The sequence below is a fragment of the Rissa tridactyla genome, chromosome 1, assembly GCF_028500815.1.
Source record: "Rissa tridactyla isolate bRisTri1 chromosome 1, bRisTri1.patW.cur.20221130, whole genome shotgun sequence".
Lineage (NCBI taxonomy): Eukaryota > Metazoa > Chordata > Aves > Charadriiformes > Laridae > Rissa > Rissa tridactyla.
In genome coordinates this window covers 195986919-196014406 of record NC_071466.1, presented here as the reverse complement: position 1 = coordinate 196014406, position 27488 = coordinate 195986919, and positions in this window count along the sequence as shown.

Here is a 27488-nt window from a genome sequence, read left to right as displayed (position 1 = left end):
GTCAGAAAAATGCCAGTACTATAAATTGCCTGAATAAAAGGGAATTTTATATCAATTTGAGTCTACAGAAGTCAAAACCCTTGTGAGAAATTGACTTTCTTGTCCTGTCTCAGAAGGAGAGACAACATAAACCACATTACATTCCTACAGTGAAAGCACCAGAAGAATAAACAGTTTCATCTGAGGTGTTAAAATGGAAACCAGACAGCAAAGGATATTGACTTGAGCTGAAAGAAGCAGACAGTCTTTCCAGAGGGGATTGGACAAGTGGACTTACTTCAGACACTTCCAGCAATTCTAAAAATCAAATGGAAGTTTGGAAATTAATTAATAATTACAATTAATAATTAAAAAATAAATATTTAATAAACAGTGTGTGGCCAAACTGCAGATAGTGTTCCCTGAATTACTGTTAGACTGACACCATAGAACCATAAGTTCAGAGGGTCAATCGCTGAACTGTCACGAACAGGGAATGCTGATCCGTCGGTTTGCTTAGGTCACCTCGCACTACATCAGAACTCCTTTGGCTATTTCAGGCACACCAGCAACAGGCTCTGACCAGATTCCTAACAAGCTCTCTGAATGTCTTGTTGCACAGTATCTTGGTCTGAAAGTTTAACAGGGTAAAACTTCAGTAGAAAAATAAAGAATACACAGAAATAGAGGTACCTATCCTTTTGTTGCAATTTGTTGTCTATCAAATTGTTGCATGGCTCCTTTTGTTGCAATTTTAGACTTTTAATGACCCAGCTGGCCTACCAAGACAGCTTTCAGAAAATGGGAACTTGCCAAATGCAACAACATCAAATGCATAAATCACATTGCCTTGCCACTGCAAACTCTGTGCACTCCATTGCAGTAACCAGAGAGCATATAATTTCCAGTAAGTTGCAAGGAAACAAGCTTATATAAAAAGCAGCATACTGGTCTTTTATGTAAAGAACTTGTTTTTCAGCCAGTCTGCCTTTCTTTCTGACCTCACATAATCGGACCTACTCAAGTCAGTGAATAATATGCCACTATTAATTCTTTGAATCTATATTTCTATGTTTTAGATGCTTCCAGAAGCTTGAATGGTGTAATTTTATCAGAATATTTTTGTATCTGGACTGTGCAATTCTCAGTTCCCATTATAGGAGTATTTTGGAATGGTGTATGTGAATTTACGGCAAGGGCTGCATAACCTAAAGCTAATGGGTGAAAGGTTTCTTGTGGTCTCTTGTAAAGACTGAATGTTCAGTACAGTATTGCAGTTCTGTGAAGTTACTTCTTTACCAACAAGTGATTGTGTCATTCAGCTCGTATTTCTAAGAGGACATCTATCTTTACAACGGAAATATGACTTCATTCTCAAAATATAATAGAGTTACATATTCAAGCAAGTTGTACAGGTGTATGGGTACTCTCAGGCAGTGTGAAGTCAGATCTAAACAATGCTCAAGACTGAAGATGTTTTCTTAATATTGTATAAATACAGTTTAGTACTTTTCACATTCAGTGCCTAAAAGGAGCTTGGAAACAATTCAACGTACATTGCTTTTCAAACATATTTTAAGGTGAATTCACAAGATTAGTGCAACAAGGATGGAGATATTAACATAAAGTTTTAGGGGGCTGTAAGGGACAGACTGTAAATTCCCTGACAAGGGGCAGAAGGCCCTCCAAGCCTTCTATGGAGCGCCTCAAACACTCGCAAGGAAATCAATAATGCAGGCCTGACCTTCAAAGAACTGATAAGGCTAACACTTCTGGCTCCTGGAAGCGTGGGAGAACTGTCTTGTGAAGACAGGATAGTTCTGCCACTCGTGTGGTGAGCTTGCTAATTCTCAGTTCTCAAGGCCATTGTGTCTGATGAGTGACCTTTGCTTCATTATCCGCAAAATGCATATGAAAGCGCACACCCCTGCATATGCTAATGAAGATTATAGAGATCATGCTAAACATCTATGACTATGGCACTCGTCTCTCCACCCAAATCATGCTACACGTCACCTGGGAGAAGGGAGAAACCTGAGACAAGGCTGTCCTCAGCAAGGGGGGTGGACCATGCTGATTCAGCAAACATAAAAGGGGAAAATAAGTGCCCCTAGGGGGAACAGAGAAGAAACAATAGAAGATGACCGTGCCTGGGAAGATTCTTCCCAAGAAAGAAGACCATGCCTGGAAAGATTCTTCCCAAGAAAGAAGAAGATTATGCCTGGAAAGATTCCCTGAAAAAGATGCTGGAACCAGGACTGGTGATCTCTTTATCTCTGTCTTTTTCTCCGGCTTTTCCTTTCTCTATCACTCAGTTTCTCTTTTCTCTTAGAATTGTTAAGTAACAGTTAGAGTTGTTAAGTAACGACCTTAAGTACGACCTTAAGTACTGCTTGCCATAAGTTGTCCTATACCTGTTGTTAAGTAACACAACACACACCTCACCACTTGCCATAGTTTTTTATACACCTAACCAATTATCGTGGACTTGTTAAGACCTATACTAACCATTTTGGTAAGCTAATAAATGTTTCTATATGGACCTTGAGATTTATCTTACCTTAGTCAGCACCATTGAGAATTTACGAATCTGATGTCACTTACCCCCCCTCTTACTGGGAGTGGGACGTGACAGGGGCTCACTGGTGGTTGCAAATGTTGAAGCTAGCTAAGAGCTAAATGAAACACCTAAGGAAGAATGATGGCACAGACCAGTGCAGAGTTGAAAAGAACAGTCTGACTAGCTCTAAACAACCTAGTTTGGGTGTTGACTAATATTGTGTGGCAGTCTTCCACAGATTGGGATCAGTGTGAAATGGTGTAAAATAACTTTGGAAAAACACTATGAAGCACTGATATTCTTCAGCACTCAAGCTACTTCATTCAGAGTTACCTAGTGTGTCTCTGAACAACTTCAGTCTTAAAAAAAAAATAAATTAAAAATAAACCAAAGTGCAGACATTTGCAGTCTCTTCTGATTTGCTTATTATTTTTTTTAATTTTTTTTTCTTTATGGGAACATTTCTTTTTCAGCTGTTTATGGTCGTGCTATGTTATCATTTTCCTTCATATTTTCCATATTTATTTTGAGACTGGGCAGCATGTATGTGTCTTCCTCACTTAACTGGTTCTACAAGCTGCTACACAAATTTCTTGGCAGGTGCTATATAATGAAAATACTGCATCTTATCTTTGAAGATCAAAACTGAAGCCTTTGAAACTAAACCCTAAGTGCAGGTAGAATGTAGAAAAGGGCCATTATTAGAAGAGAGGCTCTGCTAATGGTACTTACATGGTACTCACTGGATTATGTCTATACACATATTTGTGTTTGCACATTATATAACATAAGCTTAAAACCTTTAGAGATCCAAGGATCAGCAATTACCAGACTAAAGCTTTCCATCTGTGTTTGGCAAGGACATTGGGCTCATCTTTGGATATGGACATTGCCTTAGGTTATCCATGCTTCTCACACTTGCTGTCTAAAGTGCTGTGATGTGCTCTGCAAGTACATCACACTGTACATATTCAAAATATGCAAAAAATCCCCGTGAGTGCTGTCTACCTAAGTGACATTTCTTGCTGAGAGCAGACTATGGCTGATCTGTCCTGGCTTCCTGCCTGTTTTTGTGGAAAGCTTAATTGGAAGGGATATGATTGCAAAAGCTCTAAAGATTTGGAGGTCTTTACAGAAGACATTGATTGTTTCTAGTCTGTTGCTGTAACTGCTGCCATCTTCCAAGGGACATAGGCTAAGATTCAGCATTTTGAATACGGATATAACAGCAATTGGGCACACACTAGCAGACAACTGAGCCCATAAGAAAACACAGTACTCCCTTGTTAAGAGGCAGATACGGCTATCACGTAACCTAGCTTTAGACACATTAGCTGTCCAAGTTGAGCTTTTATTTATACTCAGTGGCAACAATCCTGACAGACTTTTGTCATCAATAAAGATATATGAAAAGAATAGGCAATCCACAACTCTATGTAGACAATTCAAGAAAGACTTTGAGGTGGGAGCTACATCATGTGGCCAGCTATATATATCTGCACTGGTCCATGGACTGCTGGGCAGCCTGAGTCCTTCTCCATGGCAGGAAATTGACCACAAAAGTCAACATTATCTGCAGAAATGTAAAAAGATCTCCAGGGACATATTGTCAAGTCCCAGAGTCAGCACATGTATGTGACTGGGAGAGATGGTGTATATATCGTGGGCCTAGGAAGCTTTTCTCTTGTTACTGTTGAAACTAATATTTTTTCTTTATCATATGATAAATATAGGAGCAGAGAGGCTTCCAGCATTTTAATGACAGTCTCTTAATTGGTATATTACTCTTTTAGGTAAACATTTTCATTATCTCACTATTTCTTTGTGGTCTCTTATCTGTCTTTCATAGAATCACAGAAGCATACAATCATAGAATGGTTTGGGTTGAAAGGGAGCTTTAAAGATCATCTAGTCCAACCCCCTATCATGGACAGGGACATCTTTCACTAGATTAAGTTGCTCAAAGCCCCATTCAACCTGACATTGAACACATCCAATGATGGGGCAGCTACAACTTCTCTGGGTAACCTGTTCCAGTGCCTTACCATCCTCACAACAAAAAATTTCTTCCTTATACACAATCTCATTCTATCCTCTTTCAGTTTAAAGCCATTGCCCCTTGTTCTGTCACTACAGGCCTTGGTAAAAAGTCTTTCTCTGCCTTTCTTATAACCCCCCTTTTTATATTGAAAGTCTGCAATAAGGTGTCCCCGGAGCCTTCTCTTCTCCAGACTGAACAATTCCAACTCTCTCAACCTTTCTTCATAGGAGAGGTGCTCCATCCCTCCGATCATTTTCATGGCCCTCCTCTGGACCCGCTCCAACAGGTTTATGCCTTTCTTGTACTGGGGACCCCAGAGCTGCATGCAGTACTCCGGATGGGGTCTCTTAAGAGCAAAGTTGGGGGGAAGAAGAGTGGTGAAGTAAGGTCCCGTTGTCTGTTTAGATAGGCTTTTGTAAAGAGGCAGGGTATTTTTTTTTCCTTAAATACTAGGGTCTCAGTTTATTGTGGCTTGTAGGTGCTACTGAAATACAAATAAATAACAACCAAGTTATTAACATTTTTATACTTTGCTCAAGATTTTTCGTTGACCCATCTAGTGACACATGAAGTAACACAACAGCTTAAAGCTATGTTTATACAAGAAATTAGTGATCCCATTAACATAATCACTGCAGCCACCTTTCTCTTCAGCAGCAGCTGTGCCACCACAGAGTCTCTTCAGCTGTAGAGATTGTAGCAATAACAATAGGTAACTGCTGACAAAGAGAAAAGGACGCTTACAAAGAACAATGAATCTCTGAGGTTAAGGGAAAGTGACAAGCTGCTTAACAGGAGATTTGGATGCTAAACTGAAAGTGAAGTTACATTTCTGCCTATTGTCTGGTAAAACATCATGGGCAAATGTTTGATTTATAATTTGTTCTTCCCTGATTTGGGTTTTTCTTTGAAAATTTTCTCTTGACCGATATTTTTTCTTTCTTCTAGCATTAATATGGAAGTTATCAGCTATACAAACTATGATATGAGTATGTGTTCAAAGCCTGTAATAATAAAGTATGTTTGTAAAAAGACTTTAAAACACATCACAAAAATAACTGGATTTTAGATAGAAACTTTGACCTTAGGCTAGTGTAATTTCCTGTCAGTCCAGTTTCTTTTTTTAAACTGAAAATATTTCAGCCTTCTCCTCTTGAGCTTTTAGTTTCTGCTGTTGTCAGAGGGCATACTCAAGACAGGTACAGGGATATGACTTTAGCATTCAGGAAGGCTGCCCTTAAAGTAGAGACACCTTTTTATGTGGCCCATCTCCTCCTCATTATGAAAGGACATTGTTTAGGTTAGATTATCCAGTCTTTCCCTATCAGCATTAGGCAGAAGACAACTCTCTACTGGCTGCTTCCCAAGGTAATGTTTTACGGTGCCAAAGAATTGACACAGGCCTTATGTGGCAGGATGAAGTAGAATCATGACTCTCGTCAGAGTTAATAGGAGTTCTGCTGTTTTCGTGACTAGACATAACATTTCATTGAGACATTTTGGGGCTTTTTTTTTTGTGACATCTTGTTATTTTAAGCAACAATCTATCTTGATTCTATATTTTTTCCTGTGTGAAGACATGCATTTTATTAGACTTAGAACAAAACCAACAAAAAAGTTTCAATGGCTACTTTGAAAACATAACCTTAGGGTTTTCAAGGTGAAATTAAGAAGTATTTTGTGTGTGTGTGTGCATGCTTTGTTTGATTTGAGTTTGGCCAAACAAGGAGTAAGGATGGAAAGCATGAAATAGTTTAGAAAAATAAATCAATTTTCTGAATTCTGAAATCAAAATGGTGATAATACGCCACAGGGCTCGGTCCCTGTCACTGGTTGGAGAAAGTACCCCTGTTAAACTGGTGCCAACAGCCTTTTCTGCAGCCTTCCCCACAGGTGTAGTGTCCTGAGCAATGGCACAGGCTGGGGCGGGCTGACTGGGGAGCCGCAGTGCTAAAAAGGACCTGGGTGTGCTGATGTGCAGCAAGACGAGCGTAAGCCCGTGGTGCCTTGGCAGCAAAGGTGGCCAACAGATCCTGAGCTAGCAAAAGTATAATCAGTAGGCCAAATTAAGGAATATTATCCTGCTTTACTGGGAATTGTTGGTTGGGGTTTGGTTTTTTTTTGTTTGTTTTTGTGGTTTTTTTGTATGAAGAAATAAAAAAAAACTTAGTGGAAGAGTAAACAGCAGCCTTTTGATACCAATTAGTAGGTAACCAAAGAGACAGAGCCAGGCTTTCCACTGAGGTGCCCAGTGAAAAAATGAGAGCCAGTGGACATAAATTGAAACAGAAGAGGCTCCAACTGCCTAGCTGGGGAAAAAACCAAAACAACACACAAACCAAACCAAACCAAAACAAAACAAAATCAAAGCCACTTCATTATCAGATTGATAAAGCATTTGCATAGGTTGCCCAGAGAAGTTGAGTTCTTTGAGTGTTTCAAGGCTGCACTAAAAAAGCCCTAAATCTCTTGTGTAAATTCAGTGTTGGCTCTGTTTTGACCAGGAATGTGCATTGGGTGGCTTCTCCAGGTTCCTTCCATTGTGAATGATTCACTGATTCTACAGTTTTTATGGCTGTTCAATAAGACCAATTTGACTCAGTAGCATGAAAAGTCAGGAAGCACTGGTACTCTGAATGATTATCAAAACATAAGCTGAGGGAAAACTATGAAAGTTGTATGCGTATATCTTCATGAATAGCTGAGCCTAATAAAGCAGTATTTATCAATAAGCCCCAGGCAACGTGGCTTCTTTTTTTAATATAAATCTTTTATCTATTCTGTCACCTTTTCCTGAGATGTTTCAATTCAACTAGAATTGAGAATTTGATTTTCATTTCCTTTTCTCACAAAGATTATATATGACTTCCTTCGAGTTTAAAATGTTTCTTATGGTCTATTTAGATGTAAGGCAACTCATTCTTGACATCGGAGAAATGAAATTAAATTTATGCTGTTAGTAATCTTTGAAGTCTCAGTTTTACTAATACCTCCATACATTTGGAAGTACATTTTTTGATTAATTTTTGAATCCTCTGCAAACCTATATCAATGCCAAATGCTACTGTGATTTCATACCTATCTATACACTTATGGTGTTAAGACAAATACTTAACATATATACATGGCAAGACTGAAAACCTGTTTTTTGTTCTTTTATGGACACTAGATAAAGCAGAGTGTAGCAAACAAACATGTAAATCCAAAGGCCTGAGCTGAGATCTAGACTCAACACCTGAGCCTATTCTATGACTTCTCATCTATCCCGTCTGAACCAGGAGATAAATTGATGTTTCTTGAAGTTCTTTCACTCAGGCTCTTTGAGTCACATTACCTCACATTTAGGTCCCTAAACTCATTTCCTCTGCTCCCAACTCAGCTCCCTGGACAACCTCTGGACCTGGTTCATCACTTGCCATGTTTGGGGCTGTTAATGGAACCTGTTACCAGCACCTGGTGCTGCCTGCTGTGTCCAGACCCCATGGGACTGTGCTCCTCGGTGAGGGCACAGCCGGAGCTGGGCTTGCCCAGTCCTAATGGCGCTGCTGATCCTTGCTGCTCCGCAAAAACCAAATGCTTAATTGAGCAACATTTAAGGTTACGTCTTGGGTGGTGGCTAAAAAATCCCATGAGGTCAGTTCTCAACAGTTAGCACAGTGCAGTTGATTCACAGCTAAACAAATAAAAATAGAACATATTTCTGATATCACAGGTTTTTTTTTTCTTTTTTCTCATCTGCCGGAGAGTGTGCCTGATATTTTTGACACTTAGTCATAACTGGATATCTAGGAAAAAATGCAGGACAAGGTAAGTAGACTGTTATGCTTTTTCTGGTATATTCTTGTAAAATTTGTGTCTGAAGTGCTTGAGACAAAGGTTTCTCTGAACCCCTTCTATGAATTTGTCCAATCATTTTTTGAACACATGTAAACCTTTCATGCCTAAAATGTCTTGTTATAATGAATTCCAGAGTTGAAGAATGTGCTCCTGTTTTTTTCAACCTGTCACTGGAAAATATGATTTGATTCCTGCCTACCCTTTGAGAAACAAGGAATAATTAATTTCTCTTCAACTTCTCTGTGCAACTCAGACTTCTATATATCTCTTTTGTGACAAACAAGGCCAGAGAATCAGTCTGTTTAACTTCTATTTGCATGTAACTCGCTCTAGAGCTGTAGTCATCCCAGCCCCAGCTCCTACCAGTTACAGCCATCCACAGTTATAACTTTCTAATAATATTCTTTACTTTCAGAGACTAACCATCAGAACTGGACCAAATATTTAATCTATGATTAATCTGGCATAATGATGTGTTACTTTTTGTTCCCTGTCCTGTTGTAATAACTGCACAGTATTTGCAGGTTTGGTTTTTTTTTATTTATTTGTTTGTTTGTTTTTCTTTATTGGGCATTGAACAGTCTTCAAGAATTATTACAATTTTTCTTTCTTTTTTGTCTTTTTTTTTCCTAAGAAGTTCAGAGTGCTCTTTCCTTATATGCTTTACTTGTAATTTATCAGCGCTGAATGTCATCTGCTATTTTATTAATGATAATTATTAGGAGACCTTTCTACAGCTCCTCATGGACATCATCAAACTTTATAAACTCCTTATTCCCCACCATTTGCTAGTCCACTTATGATTTTTATGAATAAATATACTATTCTGTTCTATGTAATGCTTCTTGAAGCAGGTGTAGTATCAAGATGACAAGAATTTTCCTTAAGCTCAGTTTTTACGGGTGAAGAAAAATTAACAATGAGGACTGCCATGAAGCTAAATCACGAGTAAGTGCAGTAGGTCTATAACAGGCTGTTTTAATTAGTGTTTTTATGCATTGAAGTATGAGGAGTACATTAAAATATTTAAAATTATGGTAAATGGACTCATTCACAGAAACTCTTTGTTAAATATCTCCTACCATCAAAAAAGTGCTAATATATTGAGATGCTTTCGAAATCTACTATCAAAAGTTACTTTGTGAGTAGAAGTCATTATTATCAGAAGATTGTGGACTTGGAACAGTTCACACATATTCTAAGAACTTTCTCCTGCTGGGTGAAAGGACTTCTTTGCCTCGTGCAGGATTTAAATGAACACTTCTCAGTCACCAGACGGTCTGTCTCGTTGGATGTGTGGAAGTATGTAAATCTGCATCGAAGTTTAGGTTATTCCTAAAGGCTGAAATGCAGTAACAACATTTCTTAAAGATATAAGAATTATATCTTACTCATATTTTCAACATTTCTTATTGTTTAGTATAAAACTCTCTTTGCTTATGTCAGTGACTGCTTTCTGGAGGTATCTAATTCTTCACATATATTGTACTGAGATCCTAGCCACCTAATTCAGTGCGTATTATTATAAAATCTATTATTTAGTACACCCAGCCTTAAATTTCTTAAGGCTTTTGAATAGACAAGAATTTTTAAAACAGAATAATAGCAAATATTTCCACAAGGGGACTTTTGGTACCCTTATTAAAGAGAAGATACTGTTACAAAATACCTCGAGAATATCTTAAACTGGTCCAATTTTCGTTGTAATAATTATAATATCAAAGAAAAGAGAAGAATTAATTGAAAACAATCATGATGAGCACGTATCCCATTTAAGATTTTTTCTATTGCTTTATTTCCAAAGTAAATATAAGATATCATGAAAGCATACAAATGTAGGCAATTGTGTAGAGAAATTAACTGTCATTTGCAAATGTACGAAGACAATCGTGTTGTGGTACCACAAGGAAGTGGAGATCATGTTGGTTTGTACTTGTTAGGGTTAAAATTAGCTTCACCGTAGAACTGTTCCTATATTTTGATTGTTTGTAAGGTACAACTTCCTCGAACTGTCTTTTTCTAGTCCTTTTTTGTTAATTTCCTCTACAGTACTTTTTCTTGGATTGGCAAAACAGACTAGTGGATAACTAGTGGATAAGCTGGCAGATGTTATTGCTAGATCACTCTCCATTGTCTTTGAAAGGTCATGGGGAACAGGAGAGGTGCCTGAGGACTGGAGGAAGGCTGACATCACTCCAATCTTCAAAAAAGGCAAGAAGGAGGAGCCAGGGAACTACAGACCGGTTAGTCTCACCTCTGTCCCTGGGAAGGTAATGGAGGGACTCATTCTGGATGTCATCTCCAAACACATTGAGGAACAGGAAGTCATTGAAAGTGGTCAACATGGATTTACCAAGGTAAATCATGCTTGACCAATCTGATAGCTTTCTATGATGTTATAACTGGTTGGCTGGATGAGGGGAGAGCCGTAGATGTCGTCTACCTTGACCTTAGCAAGGCTTTTGACACTGTCTCCCATAACATCCTCATTAGGAAGCTGAGGAAGTATGGGCTAGATGAGGTGACGGTGAGGTGGATCAAGAGCTGGCTGTGTGACAGAACTCAGAGGGTTGTGATCAGCGGCACAGAGTCTAGTTGGAGGCCTGTAACGAGTGGTGTTCCCCAGGGGTCAATACTCGGTCCAATTTTGTTCAGTATATTCATTAATGACTTGGATGATGGGACAGAGTGTATCCTCAGCAAGTTTGCTGATGATACCAAACTGTGAGGGGTGGCTGACACTCCGGAGGGCCGTGCTGCCATCCAGCGTGACCTGGACAGGCTGGAGAGCTGGGCAGAGAAGAACCTAATGAGGTTCAACAAAAGCAAGTGCAAGGTCCTCCACCTGGGGAGGAAGAATGCTAAGCACCAGTATAGGTGGACCTGCTGGGAAGTAGTTCTGAGGAGAAGGATCTGGGGGTCCTGGTAGACAGTAAATTATCCATAAGCCAACAATGTGCCCTTGTTGCCAAAAAGGCCAATGGAATCCTGGGCTGCATAGGGAAAAGTGTGGCCAGTAGGTCAAAGGAGGTCATTCTGCCCCTCTACTCTGCACTGGTGAGGCCACAACTGGAATACTGCATCCAGTTTTGGGCTCCTCAGTTCAAGAGGGACAGGGAACTACTGGAGTGGGTCCAGTGTAGGGCAACTAAGATGATTCAGGGACTGGAGCACCTCCCTTATGAGGAAAGGCTGAAAGAGCTGGGACTCTTTAGCCTGGAGAAGAGAAGGCTGAGGGGAGACCTTATTATGGCATACAAGTATCTAAAGGGTGGGTTGAAGGAGGATGATGCCAGACTCTTTTCAATGGTTTCCAGTGACAGGACGAGGGGCAACGGGCACAAGCTAGAACATAGGAAGTTCCATTCAAATACACGGAAAAACTTCTTTACAGTGAGGGTGACAGAGCACTGGAACAGGCTGCCCAGGGAGGTTGTGGAGTCCCCTTCTCTGGAGATTTTCAAGACTCGCCTGGATGCAGTCCTGAGTAATGTGCTCTAGGCAATCCTGCTCTAGCAGGGGAGTTGGACTAGATGATCTCTAGAGGTCCCTTCCAACTCTGAAGTTTCTGTGATTCTGTGATTCTGTGATAACATGCCATATTTCTTACTTTTCTGTCTTTGTAAATATGTGTGTTAAAACCAATTTAACAAGAATAATAACTTAAATTTCATCCATAAATCAAATAATATCCAACACTTTTGATAAGTTCAGAATCATGTAACTTCTTTTTACAGTTATCATATAATGTAATACTGATGCATCATCAGGGTATCCGTGCTTCTTTGCAACTCGCAGGTGCTAGAGCAATGCATAGGGGGCTTGACGACAGAGCACAGTTTTCTATAGTTTTGAGGCTAGCTTAGGAACAGAGCTCTCTGCTCTGAAAGTCTGTTTCTCTTAAGATGTCTTTCAGTAGCCATTCCCAACATTACCTGTTTCTTCACCATCAACATGAATTCCTCTCCATCTAGGTAGCCACCTGCACTAATGGCTGTTTGTTTACAGTGATATCACTCTTCTTTCTGAATGACTACGTGGGAAGCCCTTGCGATGCAAAGGTTGCTAATACTGACATCTGTTCGCCATTTACCTTCACTGTCATGAATGTCTCAGATGAAACCTAAAGAATAAACATTTTGCTTTGAGCTTTTTAACTTTTTGAATGTTATTCATTTTTAACTTCTTTCTTTCTCTCTCACTTTGTAATTTCCTATTTCCATATGTTTTCCCAGCAATGGAATAATGATCACTTTGAAGTGCTGACTTCTTAGATACATTTGGCTGACAATGTATAAACATGAAAAACTGAATTTATCTTTTCACATGGTAACTAGGAAAGAAAAGCAGGACTTTTCTTTCTCTTTTTTTTTTTCATAGATAATGGCAAACCATTCTGAAAGAGGTGGCACAGCAGTCTGATTAGTCTTATTACTTCCTTTAAACTGATTTGTATTGTGATACACTGGTAGCCTTTGCTGTTAGCGTCAGTCCTTATTCTCAGGAGATGTCCAAAGGGCACCCTTTGGATTTTCAGGTTTCAAGATGATGGAAATCTATTTTCAGCTTCCAAAGACAGAACTGTTTGTGCAAAAGCTCTTTTAACTCCTTTAATGAGAGATGTCAAAATGAAAGGATATATGTGGTGCTCACTTCTGATAAAGGTTTGACATCCCTGACACAGAAGTTTTAAAACATCTTTAGAAAACAGACAGGAAAAAAACCCTGTTAAGCCAAAGGCAGCATATCGTGGACCAATTGAAAAATAAGCTAGGAAAAGAAACCTAAGTTTGCTTGTACAGAAAAACTTAGAGAGACATTTTTACTGATTTTTATATATGTATATATGTAATGTGTTTTTATTAAAGTGCATGCTTGACTTAAATTAGAATGTTAGGTTTGTAACATTTAAGCTATATCATTCAGGAGTATGAAAAATCTTTTGATCGGATTTAAGGATAGGAGCATACCTTGGCAAACTTGTGAAAAGTAGTTTCTGGATATAAAAAAAACCTAAGAATTCAAACAATCTCAGTGGAGAAATAGAGAATCACAATTCAAATAATATTAAATGTAAGAATGCTCTAAATATTATGTAAAATCAAGGTTTCAATTTTGATAAGAGTCCTTTTTTTACTTGGAGACAGATTGTTTATTAGAGTAAGTTATCTATAACTAAGAACTCAATTACAGCAAATTTTACATCTCTATTTTCTTGATGGTCCTGTAAACAGTCTAACAATAAATATCATAATATAACATGGACACTTAAGAATATATGTAGAAAACTAGCTCTTGCCAGAGAGTTATAAAATTGAGAAAGAAAAAAAATTAAGTACATTTGAAGAATTTTATAAATTTACAAGACCTTTAGTTTCGCTCATGCCTCCATATATTATGTGTTCTATGCAGTTTGATTCATGCTTTCCTGGAAAGCAAGAATGCTTTTCACCAGCTTTTGTGGACTTTGATTACTGGATCCATAGTGATGCTAAAATCAGTGGAGCGTCTTTTGGATTAAATAGACCGTAAAAGCTGCATTGCCTATATGTCGCTTTCAAAAGTAAAAACAGTGAAATAGATTTCTTAGAACCTGTAAATTCAGGAGTCCATGAATATGGAATATTGTCACAAATACGAGCTCCTGTAATTCTCAATGTGAGTACATTCACTATTCATATGTATTGATTTAATAATCCAGATGATTAACTGTTTTCAGAGTCTGTTATCTGTGAAGTGTTTGAAAATTGTACAAGTTGACTGTGTGTTAGTGATTGGCTTCGTCATATTGTTTCTGCTTTTCTAGAGATCAATGAACATTTTAAAAAAAAATACGTTTCAGATGGTAAACAAAACAGGAAAAATTCTTCACCCTGCCGTAAAGCTGAAGGTGTTCTCATGATCACAATTTTTTTTTCAACCACCATATGTTTGAACATTAAGTAACAACTGAGGTAATCTTTTTAATAACAATACATAGAATGTAATTAATTCCTGATGTATAGATTTTGTTCTCTCCCCCAGAAACCTGACTATTTTAATAAACTTATGCTATTAAATTCCTAACTTGTATTTTTGTCATTAATTGTTCACAAACTTTTATTCTTACTATGGAGATCATGCAATGGACTTCAGTAGATTAGACTGTAGAAGTGTTTTAACAGCAAGGCAAACACATAACAACTATTATAATCTACTGAAAAAAAAATTATTTACTCATTTTGCCCTTTAGAAAGCAAACATCTGTTTTTGTTGAATCTACCCGTGTACCCACATTGAGTTGGTCAATGTTTGGTACAAAAAATGGGGAAGAAATACAAAAATCTCCACTCTTTAACATTGGCATTTTCAAAGTGAGATTTTTCAATTATTTATTTTGAAAGAAAATATTTTTTACCATTTTTGTCACAATGTAATTTTTTTTTAAGGGAGATTATCAAAACCATAAAGCATCTTCTTTAATCCCAAATATTTTCAGTTTACCAGCAAACAAATTATAACAGAGTACAAACCGCTGTAAGAACAGTCATATAGGTATATTGTGTATAATTTTTCCTCATATAAACCCATACATTTTCCATCTGCCATCTTTTTCAAAGCATAAATCACTGAAGACAAATATCTACATTTTCTGCTTGGAGCTTGGTCTATTGCATTACATTTCTTACTCAGTCAATGTGCCTTTCATCTTCCTTTCACATAGGTGTCTCAAGTGACTAGAAAATGTTGTTGATATTATAACACCTGCATTATACACCAAGCAAATAATAAAACATTTCTGTGGTCCCCAGCTGTCACTATAAAAGTGAATCTACTGAGGAAAACGTACTTTGGTAACCTGCATGTCTCAAAAAATTAAAATACATGAAACACGCTAGAAAATCAGAACAGACCAACTGAATAAATGTTATCCTTCATAATCAAGATCTAAAAATGCAGGTGATCTTCCAAAAAAAATGATTTTGTGCTAGTGCACTTGGAGATAATGCAGGAAAGCTAAATAAGAGTTCTTTTATGGCACCAAGGGGAGCTTCAAGCTTTGATTGCAAGGCTCATTTTTCTGTATATAGGTCCATATGTCATTGCCTCATATTCGACATGCATTCTATCAATTCATCCATCCATTCTGATGAACAGACATGCACAGAAGCTGTCTGAGTTTTGGTGATGATTCGTCTGTGCCATCTCACACAGCATCTCAGTGCTGCTTTATTTCCTGTTGACAATTTTGTCATGTTTGCGCTTAGGTGAACTATGATTCATGGATGTTAACATCTCTTTCTCTTCCTTGTCAGTTTAGCAGTTACTTGCACCTTTGAAAAGAGTGGCTATACCACAGTTTGTTCAGGCAGAGCAGCGTACTATTGTAGGGTGAGGGTATTCTGGGAAATACAGATCAAGAATTTGCACCTGTTTTCAGAAGTAACTAACATACAACAAACTTGACTGAGGTTAATAGATTTTCCTACCTGAAAATCAACTTTCATGAGTATATAATTAGTAGAAGGATTGTGCTGCATTTATTTGCTGGTGGAATTACTTTAAACTGAAACTTCTATTCAGCAAAAAATAAGGCATTTTATTCAATAAAACAAAGACATTTACTTGGCCAGAGTTAAAAACCAGAATTTACACAGTAATTATTGTATTATGTGTCTTTAGATGTTAGTAACAAAACTTTCTTTCTTCAAATTGGAAACAGAAGGCAGAGTTTATGGTTATATATTCAAACTGAGCAATGGAATTTCTTGTGAATAAACAGAATATGTGTCTAAATCAGTACATGTCCTGTACGTTAAACAGTATGAATTTAAAGAGTAGCTGCGGTGAAGTAACATTGTATCTTAAACTGAATTTTTAAACCAAACAAAATAACTTGAAATAAGTAATGGCACTAACAGAAAAAAAAAAGTTTTCAAAACGGTATTCTCTGTGTAAGATAGGAAAAAGAAAAATTGCATCACTATGTTATTGAATTCCTAGTTGGCAGAAGTGTTAATCTGCTTGATGATAGGAAGGCCCTATGGAGGCATCTGGACAGGCTGGATCAATGGGCTGAGGCAACTTCTATGAAATTCAACAAGGCCAAGTGCCGGGTCCTGCACTTGGGTCACAACAACCCCATGCAGCATTACAGGCTTGGGGAATAGTGGCTGGAGAGCTGCCTGCCAGAAAAGGACCTGGAGCTATTTGTCGACAGCCAGCTGAATATGAGCCAGGAGTGTGTCCAGGTGGCCAAGAAGGCCAACAGCATCCTGGCTTGTGTCAGGTATAGTGTGGCCAGCAGGACTAGCAAAGTGATTGTCCCTGTGTACTCAGCACCAGTGAGGCCGCACATTGAGTACTGTGTTCAGTTTTGGGCCCCTCACTACAAGAAAGACATTGAGGTGCTTGACCGTGTCCAAAGAAGGGTAACGAAGCTGGTGAAGGGTCTAAAGCACAAGCCTCATGAGGAGTAACCAAGGGAACTGGGGTTGTTTAGTCTGTAGAAAAGGAGGCTGAAGGGAGATCTTATCGCACTCTATAACTACCTGAAAGGAGGTTGTAGCGAGGTGGGGGTCGGTCTCTTTTCCCAAGTAACAAGTGTTAGGACAAGAGGAAACAGCCCCAAGTGACAGGGGAGGTTTAGATTGGATATTAGGAAAAAAATTCTTCACCAAAAGGGTTACCAATCGTTGGAACAGGCTGCCCAGAGAAGTGGTTGGATCACCATCCCTTAAGGTATTTAAAAGACACGTAGATGTGGCGCCTGGGGACATGGTTTAGTCGTGGACTTGGCAGCACTAGATTAAGGGTTAGACTCAGTGATTTTAGAGGTCTTTTCCAACCTAAATGATTCTACGATTTCAAATATTCTGTTTGTCCTTCTGCTGGCAAAGTATTGATTATCAGAGAACAAGACATCATTTTTGTACTTTAGCATTTCTGTCTACAATTTAAGCATAATCATCTACATCATGGTTGATCTGAGACAGTATTTAACAGGTCAGTTGGTGATGAAAGGCTTATATATAGTATATCATCAATAATTCTTTATTATACTGTCCAACTAACTCAGTGGTGGCATTCCAAGACATCTTGCAAAACATATGAATGAAACGTTCAACTTTCTGTCTGGAAATCAAAGAAGTTCAGTAATACTATAGATATAAAACTAGCTATTTGAGCTTTCATGTGTATATAATTAATTTGTAATGATTTTGCATATTTCATTGTCTATATTCAGTGATAGCTCTATAATTAATTAGGGTTTTTCTCCAAGAGGGAGATATGGGGATATGAACCATCTGATTAAATAAATTTCCTATTACCTATAAAAGTAATTAAGGAAAGCTAATTGTTTTCATGACAATATTGCCCAGTTTTAAGAAAGTAATCTATAGTGTAATATCAGAAAAACTAAACTACTAAAAAAACATGAGTCAAGCAGACAGAAAGAATCACAGCAAAAAAGAATAAATCTCATTCCTATTCCAGGCTGTTACAAGTATTCCTATCTACTTTTGGCTGGAGATGGAAGGAGTCTTGAAGACACCTGAAGGAGTCTTTAGACAGATGCAAAACCAATCCAGCCTTAAAACTATATCCCTTTTTGACAAAACTAGACCTTTGGGTTGGGTAGGTTTTTTTCCTGTAAACTAAAAAGGAGGAATTTGTGCACTGTAAAAAGAGCAGACACAATTGTAGGCCTTTCATTGAAGGGATTTAGTGGGCCGTTGCTTCATTTTCTTCTTAAGTGTGGAAACAGGAAGAAAGTAGTAGCATGAAATATTGAATGAAGAGGAATATTCTGTCATTCATCTGTTTTTTTTCTCCAGGACAGAATTTAGGGAAGGTCATAGAAAATGATTTTTGATGCTTCCCTTACGCCACTGCAGGGGAACTGTCTATACATCCCAAACATAGAGTTGTGCCCCATAGTTACATGCACATTCTCTTTAAATCGATGTATTCATACTAGGAGACTTGAAGAATTTTCTGAGTAAATCTTTATTACTAAACAAAGCTAGACTTTGGGTAATGAGCCTTTATGCTACAAATGCGAGCAAAATCTACCTGGCCAGCCAGATAATTTTGATGCACAAATAAGTGGTGTTTTACAGTGAAAGGATGCAAACGAGAAGGTTGTTGTGGGGGTGCTTGGATAACAATGCTCAGCTTTTAGGACAGTTATGTGAGTGTTTTGGGAAGAGTACACCTGAAACTGTCTGAAAACACTTTTGCCTCAAATTGGTCATGCTAAAGAGAAAAGTGATCATGGACTAGATTAAACATTTAATGGTGGAGAGACACTGAGAGGGAAGCAGGGAGGGCAAGGCATATGGGTGCTGCTGGGGGTGACCCCATGTCCCTGCATGGACTGGGCGGCACTGCCTCCCCTGGGGAGACCCGAGGAGCTGCACCCTGCAGGCAGGGACCCTCAGAGATTTGCATCCGTCTGCCTCCCCGCAGTGCATCCCTGGAGCCTCACCACCCCCATCTCCTGCAGGAGGGGTGCAACAGGGCAACCGCACCCCCAGGAAGTTTATTAATGGTCTTTGAAGCAACCGTTAAAGTGAAAGCTGAATTTACATTTATACCTGTGATGCAATATTTATACTCATGGCAATGCTATATAGACACGAAATATACAAATACTACACAGACACTTATGTATACACACACTTGTTTTTCTTACTGATTCTATTTGAAGATATCACCATGAATAAGAAATACTGGAGTAATTTGACTGCATATGTAACAATTCAAGTAATTTATATTACACCATTTTCTAACTTACCTTATTTTACTCAGCTTCCTGACTTTCTACGGCTATTTATGGTTGATGAGTAGAACAAAACCAAATTTTTAAAATAAGGAAGACATTATAATGAAAATATGTTATTAATCAATCAATCACAGCTGTTAGTCTAAATTCTTGAGATTACTACTGATTGTAGGGCAGGAAGAGAAAGGTGATATTTTGAAAAAAATCTCCTAGGAATATAAAAATTATTGGAAAATACCCAATTAATTGTGTCTTAAAAATTTCTTTGAGTTCTCCAAGCAGTGTTAATGGTCATTACCTATCTGTGTTCAGCATTCAGTCTAAGCATTATAAGATCTGTATAAAAACTGATAGGCTAACTTTTTCCCCTTTGCAAAGGAGATCTGAGAGCAGGATTAGAACTAGTTTGCACTGTGCCCCTAGAAGAATTAAAAACCTTGTTAAATTATCTCTTCCAAGTAAATTTTCCCAGATGAAAAGAGTGACTGTAATGCAAATTGACTTCGTTCTATGGACATTATCCAGTGTGACTCCAAACAATGAAGGATTGGCTCTCAGCTAAGATAGTCATTTTAGACAGGCTATCAAGATAAAACCTAGTTGTTGTTCTGCAATTACTGTGTACAGATAAGTGCTCATAACATCTTCTCAACTGCTCCTAATTGAACTATTGGTAGATACAGCAGAAAGTTTTGTTCATGTAAAACATAAGACTTCCTTAATGGAAGGGAGGAATGACCCCACAGAAGGACAGTGAACAGTACTGTTTTGCATTACCTTAAATTACATCATTCTATTAGTAATTACCTGCTTCCTAAGTTATCATTAGATCTTACCGCTGAAGTCTTAACTTGAAATTCAGTAAAGAATGTATATTTTCTGTCTAATCATTATGTTTTTCTTAATGATTGAACCCAGACAAATGCTTTCTAGTATATCCTGAGGGGAGATTTTTTTTCCTTAATATATAGCTTAAGATCTCCAGACATGGAGCTAATAAAACAAGCATTGCCAAATTTGTGTTGATCTGTACAGAGAAAGATAAAATACTTGAAGTCATAACAAGAAATGAAATAGGATGTCTGATCAGAGGCACTTAAGCCTTCCAACTATGAAGAAAATATTAAACTTAAGATATTGAAATTTTCTTTTATTGTCTACAGTCATAACTCTCTTACTGCCCATCCTTATCTAATATTGAAGATAAGTGGAATGCATATGCTTAGTCCTTAACAATTACAAAAGAAAATTTTTGTATGAGGGCTTGCTGCAATAGTTTTACAAACTAAACCAAAGTGTTTCTCCCTTTATTCCAGACATAAGAACAGTTGAAATAGGAAGTAGAGTACCTGGAAAGATGATTTCCTAAGTCGGTGTTTTTGCCTGCCAATTTTTTTGATGTTCTCTTTATGTTGTGCCTGACAGCAACGTAAAGTTTGTTTGATAGTTGGCAAATACATTAGCGACAATGGCAATAAAAATGCCACAAAACTGACTATGTTGTGTCTGTTTGAATCATAAGTTCATGACAATAGAGTTAAATCAGGTATTGATTTTCCTCAACAAATCAATAACCAGCTTGAGATACTAAGTCCTTCCTCAAAACAAAAACAAAATATGGAGATGAATCTCATTAAATGTCCCCTAATTATTATTACTTAGGGATCCATTCTATTCCAGCAGAATAGTCTCAAAAGCTGAATGGAAGGAGGTAGACATGGTCAATCAGAGAAGGATTTCATAGATGAATAAGTTATCCCTCTGATATCAGAAATTTCATCCATTAATTTTATCTATTCCATCATACAGTCAATGTGACAAAAAGCATGTGCTTGGTTCTTCTGAAAGTATTTGCAAATTCAGTCCAAATTGGCAAAAATATTGGAAAACAGTCATAAGAACCCCAGACACCAGAGCTACTCAACAGGAGGTGAGCACCCTCTTTCATTTTTAATCTTCCTTCTCTTTCCTTCTATGTATGTAAGTGTAATGCTTCTGTTAGATGCAAGAGTGATGAAGAGAATCAAACAAACAGGCTTTTTATTTCAATTAGAAAAGCTACAGTCCAAATGTTGATCCAAACCAAAGCATTTTGATATTCATTTGTATGAGTTTTATTTTTCCCAGAAAAATAAAGAAAAATACCAATTACTTACATAACAGGAATAGCTTATCAAATGACAACCGTAAGAAATTAGACTGTGCTGTTTAGAAATGGATAATTAAGATTTGAAAAACATCAACTAAATGGTTAGGTTCTGTTTGGAATCAGGAACACATCCTTGCTGCTCAGCATCTTTATTCTTGTTGGATAGGATCTATTTGTGAATGCAATGCTATAAGGCATACCTACCAAAATAGAGTCCTGGTCTACAACTGAGATGCTAGGCTCAACCGGAAAGCAAAGCTCCCAATGAAATCACAATTAATAGTGCAGAAGACAATAACGAAGAGACAAAGATGTGATTTGAGCTGTGGCTTGTTTTGGTTTCCCTTTTTTTTGTAATGCATAAGAAAATACAGAAATGTCTTGTGATGAGCTCTTTTGCTTACTGTAAAGGGAGGTGCTTCTGTTGGTAACTAATGAAAATTTTGTCATTGCATCTTTTTCTGACTTGTTGATTTTTTTCTTCCCCAGTGCTTGATAGTTCAACAGTTTCCCTTGATGCAGTCTCCTACATCTTCCAGAGGCTGAAAATTATTTCATGACTCTATTATTATTCTAATCCAAATAGGAACTAAGTCATAAAAAGCAAAATAAGGAACTTTCATGAGATTTCATGTAAATTCAGAAGTAGAAACCTGATTATAAACAAAACTTCTAGACACAGTTAAGTCACCAGTGACTACCAGTATATTTCAGGCTTGGCTTGTGTAAGCTGTTTTCTGGTCAATTTTATAATAACACAAATGCATGCACTGGTAAAGATAATAATTCATAATTGGAGTCAGTATAATCAAGAGGCAAGATAAAGTATCATCATGCCACAGACACCTAAATTCACCAAATTAAAATTCTAGTGGAAAAATACATAAATGAAAGCAAAGTCTATCACGGAAAAAAAATTTTAGTTTTCCCAGAAGAAAGTGTTCATGTTACTACCTGATAAAAGATGCCCTTAAAGAGAACATTTAGGTATTTCTCTGATGCATATCCTATCATATGGTAGTTCACAATTTGAAAGGGTGAACATTTAATACCTGATCAGAATTAGTCATTTAAGAACAATTCAGCTGGAGCAGAAGTTAACAATTAATTGTTCCCTTATTTTGGAAGGGAAGGAGAACATCCCCACACTCCACTCATCTCTCACTGCATAGCAGTGATTTTCTCAATCCTTTTTATACAATTGGCCTAAAGCGCCTAACAGATTAAATAAAATATAGTAGAAAGTGGAGTAAGGTTGTAAGAACACTCTGACCATTTTATTAAAATACTCTGAAATATTTTTTAAAAAAATGATAATTACAGAAATGGTTGTGTCAGTTTTGCAAAGGAGGTTCACTTTGGAAATATATATTTAGTGTTTGATACGTGGGGAACACAGCACTTGTGTTATTGTGGTATCAGGGCAGTTTTTTGTTTAACCGAACCTTCAATAACAGGTTTGTTCAAACCTGCCTGTGGCAATCTGAATTTCAAAGTTTCTCTTCCTTTAACAGAACACAGAAAATAGCACCACTGTTAAGAACAGCCTATGCATATATTTTTTTGGGATATTATGCAGAGTGATGTGAAATGAAACATCATAAAAGGATGAAAAATGACACTTAGAGTAGGACTGTATAATGTGTCTATCTTCTTTTTGCTTTAGAAATTGTTACAAAAAATCATCATATTTGCACCAGGTTGTCTAAATGATAGAACTCAGCACTGCAATTGAATCTGAAATAGTGAAATATTAAAACATCGCTATTTATTTTTGAAACTATGCTGGTGATTTTGACGAAGGATTTTGCATTTAGTGCTGTAACTTTCAGTTACTGTTGTTTGAACTGTCTCATATTATTTGCTTGTTTTCAGGTTTTAATGAGCCAAGTCACGAAAAAGCAGTGTTTGCATTTTCTTTTGCTTCTAATGCTATTGTCGTGCATAACAATAACTCATAAGTTCTCTCAACTCCAAATCCAATTTAATTACTTAATTAGGGGAACATCATTTTATTAGCAACACTACATGATGCTATTTAGCAAAGACATTAGTTGATTGTCACCTGAAAACAGCACCCACGCCCACATGCTTTTCCACGTATTAATACAATATATCTAAAATTATTTCCAAATGGTTGTTATTGAGTGATCAGTGTTTTGTCAAAACTTGGATGAGAAAGCCCTGTGACATGACTTGAAAGGACAACATATAGTAAAATGTTTATGGCACACAAGGTCTTCCAGATGTTACTCACAGTTCAGTTTTAAAGCATGCTTACATCCATCTCCAATCTACAACCTTTTCTGCTACTTACAGTAAAGATTAAACTTTTTGCTAACCTTTGAAGAAAACTGTAGCTTTCCTGTTAGATCAGAGTTAGATATTGGATTTATATTATTATTTACTTGCTGCTATTTGCATGGCCTTTTTCCCTCAGTAGCTATAAAGGTTTAGCACCTGCAGAAAAAAATATTTGTGAAGAGTGCCTGAGATAAATTTATACAGATTTCCAAACTCCAGAAAAGTGGAGGCCAAGTTCTGAAATGAATTTAAACAGTAGGATCTTAGAACAAAGTGACTGTTGTCTACAAAAATGAATCTTAGCAAGAGGTGATGAAAGCTTCCTCACTCTGAGGGTTTGTTATTTCTTTATAACTTTTTGTAAGCTGCATGACGTATATTATGCTAGGTAGTGTGAATGTCTCAGTGTTTACGCATTTTCAGAATATACAAAGAGGGCTTGCCTATATAGACAGATACATAGCAGAAATAACATATAGAAAATGTTGCACATTTTGACTTGATCTGTATTTTACTCCAACTTATAAAATGCATTGTGATAAACAGGGAAGAGTGAAGGAAAGAACAAAGCGAAAGATAATCAATGAGGTCCAGTGTTTTTTAAATTTAAAATACCTAGGTGACGGAGGCATGATTTCTTCATAGCCTTGTGAAGGCTGGTGATTTAACCTGCCCATTCAAGAAAATGGATGGATCTGCTAACTGACTATAAAATATAGTCGCTTGAACTGGGCTGACAGGAAATTTTATTTTGTGAATTATTTCAACACTTGGAAAATTTCTTTCATTAAAAATTCCCAATTTGTCTGTAAGATTTTGGAGCCTTAGTCAGGTTAGGCTGTTCTAGAGCCATGAATATACTGGTATACTGAAGATCCTATGAGCACAGAAACTCTGACTGTCCATCAACATTTGAATTAGCTGATAAAGGAACCAAGGAAATTAATTATTTCACCAGTACTACTTCAAACAGCTCCAGACCCATGATGATCACGACTGCAGAAACATGACTAATTCATACCCCTGTGAAATTCTGCTACGTCTGATATCCATGATTCAACAGACTGAAATGCTTCACTGAATTTAGTACTATCAAGTTGTATTCCAAAGTAAATTATGTTAGGACAAAAAACCGAGGGAGAATAGGTTTATGACCTCTATCTATAATAGAGTAAATATCTCCCCTTTTCCCCTGAACTCCTTCCTGTCTTCAAATAAAGATAGATCAATAAAATTAAATGTTTGTGTCAAATGTTTAGGCAGATGAGCTTTCTCCATAAAAAAAGAATATTTTAAGCTGAATTAAGTCTTGATCTAGTTTCAAATTCAATCCTTCAATACAGCATTATTATGCAATCCTTCTCTTTTATGGTAACTTCCTCTACTATAACCATAAGAAATGCTGAAATTCTGCCATAAGCATGATATTGATATAGTATCAAAGGATATTTTATTTCTTTGTGCTAATTCTATAGTTTCAATAATTTTTGTCAAATGCAAGAAAATTTGTACCCTTATTTTTATTGTTGTTTTTTGGATGTTGTTTGTTTGTTTGTTTGTTTTTTTAAACTATAAAAATCCACTCTGTACACAACAGTTTGTCTATTCTCACACAAAGAGAGAATCAACTTTTGATCTACTGCAGGTAATTTCATTCTAGATCCAAAGTTAAACTTGTTTCTCATGAACTTGGGAGTTTGGAAATTTATAGTAATTAAGGCTAGATGATTAGCAACAAGCTTCTTATTTTTATCTCTCTCATTGAGTAAATTACTCTCGTTAAAAACTCTGTGCCCCATCACTGCATAGCAAACACCTTTTCACATTTAAGGAAGTTAGAATGTCTAAGTCAGTGAACCTAAAATCAAATGAATATTTATGTTTTACTGAGTGGGATGATTATTCACCAGCTGCAGTTATGTGCATGCCGAAATGGATATGTAAAATAATGCTGGGCAATTGACATGGACTGTGTAGATGAGCATGCTAGTATTCAATAAACCTATTATATTTTGCTAAGATACCGTATTTTTAAACAGAATTTAGCTAAAGAAAATCTGCTTGATTATTGAGGAAATACACTGCAAGACAGATGTTGAATCAATTTTGATCAAGAGCATATGCGTGGTTTGGCTCGTTGAATATTGAAAAAGTATAATTTTCAGATAAAATGTATGGCACCTCAATGGTCACACATAAATTTCCTAAATAAACTCCTAACTTATAGCTGGGAATGGTTTACTTAAAAAATGGAGTAGCATCTCTGTAGCCTTATAGTTTTAGAAATACAACTAAATTGAAATAGCATATTTAAATATTTAAGAGACTTAAAGATGAAGAGTTCAACCCTTTCCATATTTTGACAGCTATTTCACTCTTAACTCTTCCATGTGCGTTCCTGCCACTGTAAAGCAGGAAAGACCCACTGAACAAAACTGTTGAACACTAGAAAAATAAGAGCATTGAAGTTTACTATTAACTGTCAAAGATCGGATATGATGAGATATTAGCGTTCTGATACAGCACTTCTCTGGCAAACTGTCATGAGAACATGAGGCAGAACAACATCAGCCTATCGTCAGGATAATGAGAAAAATGAAAATGGGCAATAATACAAATGTAACTGCCATCCATTATAATTCTTATAATAGACTTATAATTTGTCTCATCCTCATTGAGCAGCGTAAAATATTTAGGGAGATTAAAAAAATAAAATGAACAATTCACAGCTATATTTTGTAGTGGTTAGTTGCATTGGCATGAAATTTTGAAACCCTTTCCTTTCACAAGCTTGCACCATGAAATTGCATTTATCAACCTTGTTAGTGTTTAATACCAGTATTATATGATGTGTAGATAAATTAGTGTGCAAGTAAAGAAAATATTTTGCTAATGATGATATTATCCAATGATTAATCATTGGATAAAGTAATGACATAGTAATTATGGGAAAATTAGAACATTTGAAGATAAAATATTAGTTCAATCTGAAAATATTTGCTGTAAAATTTAAATGAAATTATTGTTAATTTTTAAGCATAATTTTTAAAAAAAATTCATAGCCCTGTGTTTCGCGCTTTGTAAAAATTTTGCATTGACTTCAACACTCTGAATTAATTCCTTTGTGATTTTACTATCTGGATGAACAATAAATCTGGATAATAGAACCACTGAATTAGCAGAAATTGGGCTGAAAAAAAAATTAAAAGAGTTTCTACTCCCTCCTCCTTTGCAAAGGTTGGGTCAGCTGTATCTGTATCATTTCTGAACAAACACCTTTACAGCCTGGTCTTAGGAACTAGAGCTGAGGGAGTTGCCACAGCCTCCCAACCAATCACTGTAGTACTTCACAGTCCACACTATTACATACTCTAATATAAACCTTCCTTTCCATTGTTTAAGGTCACTTTTCTCATTTGCAGTGAGTTTTGAGAAGGGAATAAACTCCTTAAAAGCTATGTTTTACATATATGAACACCACTACTGTCTTTTCCCTTCCTTAGTCCAAACATAACTTTAATCTTCCTTTTGATGTCTGATTTTCCAGACCTTTGAAAAGCCTCCTACTCTCCTTGGGAGTCTCTTTAGTTGAGTCGCTCCTTTTAACTTCCATTGCCGCGGATTTGAAATGCTAAGGGTTTATCAGGTCTCAACACAGTAGAATCACTGTTTTATACTCAACATTCCTATTCATAAACCCAAGGAAGGTGTTTGCTGACTAATACCGTAACCTATTACCCTAGAGACTCCTATTCTCTGAATATAGTCAGCTGTTTCAAGGTACCCTGTCTTATGGGGCTACTATCAATAGTATCAATGGTGACAAGAGGAAACGTTCAGATTGGGATTT